Below are 5002 nucleotides of genomic sequence, written 5' to 3' on the forward strand. Positions count from 1 at the left end.
TTTTTTAATCGCGCACTACTTTATTGTGATGTCGCTAGGGACTGAATATTAATAATTATCTGAAAAGTTCATTAAAATTACTCATTCATAAACTTAGGAATACTTATAACCTTAATATGTTATTTAGGTTGTTGAAAACACGAAAATAATCAAAAATATTTTGTTTATTAAACTCACGCTCGCGCCATAAAAACTTTATGAGTTCTTTGGATTCCTCAGATTTTATCTTGTTTCATAGGAAGAGGGGAAAAAAAACATAAAAACACAGGTTTGCTTCTCGTGGATTAAGAAAGTTTTCGCATTGGAAGAGAGCAATATTGATTGAAGCGAAGGCTGTGTGCTGGAACATAGGGTAACTTTAGGCTTAGCAATCAACAAAACACACTTCGGTGACATGACAATCGCGGAATAAATCGAATGTGAAATGTTCACTCTTGTGGCAGAACCACGATACTGCATCTTTCAACATCCGAAAGATGCCCTCTATCTGCACTGCTGTATAAAGAACCAGACAATGTTGTACCGTAAAAAGAAATGCAGCTTTTGTAGAACTTTCACAATGACGTAGATAACGCGTCACAATTTTTTATAAATGTGTACTTTTTCTTTACGGCCCAGCATGGCCAGGTGGCTAGGACGCTTGACTCGCAATCTGAGGGTCGCAGGATCGAATCCTCATTACACCAAAAATGCTCGCCCTTTCAGCCTTGGGGGCGTTATAGTATTACGATCAATTCCACTATTCGTTGGTTTGTTTTCTGAATTTCGCACAAAGCTACACGAGGACTATCTGGGCTAGCCGCTCCTAATTTAGCAGTGTCAGACTAGAAGTAAGGCAGCTAGTCATCACCACCTACCGCCAACTCTTGGGCTACTCTTTCTCCAACGAATAGTGGGATTGACGGACATATTATAACGCCCCCACTACTGAAAGAGCAAGCATGTTTGGTGTGACGGGAATCCAAACCCGTGACCCTCACTCAGATGATCAGTCGAGTGCCTTAACCACCTGGCCATGCTGGGCTAAATATCGTGTGTTTGTCTTATGCAGATTTAAATTTCTAATGACAAAGATCTAACACAAAAACATAATATATATTAGTTGTTCTACTTCCGATTTACGACTGCAACATATTGCGCATATTTCAACAGCCAGCAGGCTTACGTTTTCCTCAGCTATGGTGTAATAAACAGAGATATGCAGTTCTCTAATATGTAGAGTGGAATCCACACACGTTTTGACGACCACCTTCATCAGCGCTCTTCCTTGTGGCAATCAAGAGCTGTAACAGTAGAAAGTGTTATCCTGACAGGGTATAATACACACAAATTACGACATTACATAATGAATTATTGGGTTTAATTCCGTCTACAACTCATGTAAAATAAACGATTATTCTAAACGTTTATAATCCTAGAAACTAACTTCTATAAATGTTAGTAACGTAATTAGCTTTTACCCGTAAACCTAAGTCTGAACACTGTTACAATAATGGAACAAGAGATGGGGCGTTCAAGCGGTTGATGACAGGTATACATCAGCTAATTCAAGCTTCACTCAAACTATTTAGAGTTGCCACTGGTTGACTCCTTTCTCTTTTGGTTGTTATTATTATATCTTGTCTTTAATTTTTGTAATATCTTTGAGTTTCTCATTTCCATATGAAAATATCAATAATAAATATACTGATGAAATTCTACAAATAAAGAATAAACTGTTTCAGACCAGGAAGCAAAATACGAAAGCACTATTGTTGCCAATTTACCTAATGTGAAGGATTATCAATCTCATATTCAAGTCTTTTACAATCAAACATTAAAGCAAATCAGTTATCAGAACTATGATGGTCGCCCAGTAATGGTTTAGTCCTAATTTCCAAAGTGTTTACATGCTTAAAAACAAAAACAAACGCGTCATTGGTTCAAGATGGTAAAAACAAATACGCCATTTGTTCAAGATGGTAAAATTCCCAAAGTATTTCTATTTTATAATATTAAATTTCGGTCATTATATCATTCAAAACTTTCTTTGTTTTTCATCACATGTTTTGTGTTGTGTTCCCTACGGGTATCGAAACTCGGTTTTTAACCATACAAGATTTCAGATTTATTACTAAGCCACTGAGGCGCTACAAAATTTGGGCTATTGTATTTGTAAGATAAACTTTTGTGATATTAAATTTGGGTAATTATATTAATAAGTATAGCAAAATATGACTAAAGCTTTCAAATAACTCTGTACCCCGCTGATACAGCAGTAAGTCTATGGATTTAGAACGCTAAAATGAGGAGTTCGATTTATCTTGGTGGACCTAGCAGATAGTCCGATGTGGCTTTGCTACAAGAAAACACACACACACAAAGAACCCGAAAGTGAAATTAAGATATTTACACACTTGTTGGTGGTACGACTAGAATATTCATACTCTGTTTACTTGAAATATTTTCTTCAATATTGGTACAAGGTGTTAGTAAACAACAGACAACATAAAAACCTATTTCAGGGTAATGAAGCCTGACATGTCAAGGATTTTAGGTCGCTTGGCTCTGAATATGAGGTTCTTAGGTTCAGATCCTCTTCTCACCAAACATGTTACATGTTCATCCTTTCAGCCATGAGGGAGTTATAATGTGACGGTCAATCTGACTATTCGTTGGTAAAAGAGAAACCCAAGAGTTGGCGGTAGGTAGTGATGATTAGTTGCCTTCCCTCTATCCTAACACTTCTAAATTAGTAACGGATAGCTTTGTTAATCTTCTGCTCTCTTTGATCGAAATTCAAAAACAAACAAAGAGGAATATGATCTATGGTGTCTGAATGTTGGACAATAAAGTTTAGCAATAATTGGAAACTTGCCATTTTTTAACAGCGTTCAGTAACTCTAAAACTAATTAAATGGAAGATGATAACCGAAGAGGTCGACACAATGAACAAAATTGTGTGTTTAGTGTGTTTATATGAACAGATGTAACAACTGGTATTTATAGAACAACATTTAAGTTGTTGGACGAAAATTTACAACTCCTTTCTCAGATCAACGATAATTTTGGGGATTTACGTCATAAAAAATCCATACAGTGAAGAGAGATTAGATAGCTCATTGTGCAGCTTGGAATTAAGAAAATAACAACAAACTACACGAAAAATTTTCCCCGCGATGGGTTAAAGGTACGTTTACAGATTTACAAGTGCAAGAATTCATGGTTTTATTCCCTGTGGTGGACAGAGCTTAGATGGCCCAATATGTGTGGCTTTGTAATATAAAATCAACAACACACCAGATGAAAATACATTCGTATTTTAATTGTTGTAACTTATTTAACTAAAACTTTTGATATACTTCCTCTGTCAGAAGTTGCCCGGGATGACCACGTGGTTAAAGAACTGGACTTGTAATCCGAGGGTCGCGGGTTCGAATCACCATCACACCAAACATGCTCTTCCTTTCAGCCGTAAGGGGGTTATAATGTGTGGACAATCCCACTATTCGTGGGCAAAAGAGAAGCTCAAGGGTTGGCGGTGGGTGGTGATGACTAGCTAGCTGCTTTCCTTCTAATCTTACACTACTAAATTAGGGACGGCAGGCGCAGATAGCCCTCGTGTAACTTTGCGCGAAATTCAAAAACAAAAACAAACAAAACATATGTGAGTAAGATATTCGTTTTGTACCTAACGTAGAAAGTAAAACCTCATTTATGTTAATTATCTGTTTTGAAGGAAGAATAGGGAAATTATTTAAGAAAAATCATTCAACAATGTTTCTAAGCTGTCTGGGCTAGGTGTGGCCTACTAGTCAGTGTACCGGTCTGTGAACCCGAAAAAAAAACTGAGTTCCGCACAATGAGGTCGTAGATGCGATATAAAAGTGACGGTAAAGTCTCAGGTTTTGCTCTGATTAGATTGGTTCAAGAACTGGCCGTGGCTACTGTTCTCTTGCTGATTTCTCTCTAGTGTTTGAACCCGCAATTAGGGACCGCTGTGTGTGAATAGTCTCTTTTTTGTAGCCTTGCGCGAAACATATAAAACAGACAAAATAGGCCTTATATTTCTTTTTCAATATTTATTCTCTTTTTGTTATTTTTTTTTATAATTTCGTATCGGAAAGAAGATGACCCCAGAAACAGTTTGACCTTACAGGTCTGAGGTTTGTAACGGAACATTACTAATAACTTACTTTGTTATGTTCAAAGCTAGATAGTAGATTATCTCTGCTTGCTCTGACATGAGTATCGAAACTCTGCTTCTAACATTGTACTGCTAATGGGTAAATACGTAACATGTTACACTTGTTTTATGTAAACACCCCCCCCCAATGGTACAGCAATATGTCTGCAGACTTACAATGCAAGAAACCTGATATCAATGCCCCTGGTGGGCAGAGCACAGATAGCCCATTGCATAGCTTTGCCCTTAATTTCAAAGAAAAACATTATGTAAACAATTAACATAGTTTCCTTGGATATGAATAATGTGTTTTAGAACATATCTTGTCTTTATTAACCATGATATGAATAATGTGTTTTAGAACATATCTTGTCTTTATTAACCATGATATGAATAATGTGTTTCAGAACATATCTTGTCTTTATTAACCATGATATAATTATAGAAAGATATGTAAATTGTTACGAAATTGTTCCTTATTCAATACTCTTACAGAGTGATTATATCCATCGAACTGTTATTTCTAGTTAATCAATGGAAAAATATATTCTACAATTATTTGTAGCGAGGTTTGTGAGAAAATTCATCCAACTTAAGTATTCGTTATGAGTATGAAGTGTTCTAGCAGTAAAATTTACAATACATTCGATTCTTTCTGCATGTTCAATGATTGAAGTGTATTCTCGTTGTACATATGTTCAGCTATGTGAAACTGGTGTGTATAGAAACGCGATAGAAAACAGATGTGCATGTTGTTAGGAAACATAGTTAAGAGACATCCCGTTAAAATATGGTGTTCGTGTGTTTTCTTATCGCAAAGCCACATCGGGTTATCTG

This window comes from Tachypleus tridentatus, chromosome 13 (assembly GCF_004210375.1).
Source record: "Tachypleus tridentatus isolate NWPU-2018 chromosome 13, ASM421037v1, whole genome shotgun sequence".
NCBI lineage: Eukaryota > Metazoa > Arthropoda > Merostomata > Xiphosura > Limulidae > Tachypleus > Tachypleus tridentatus.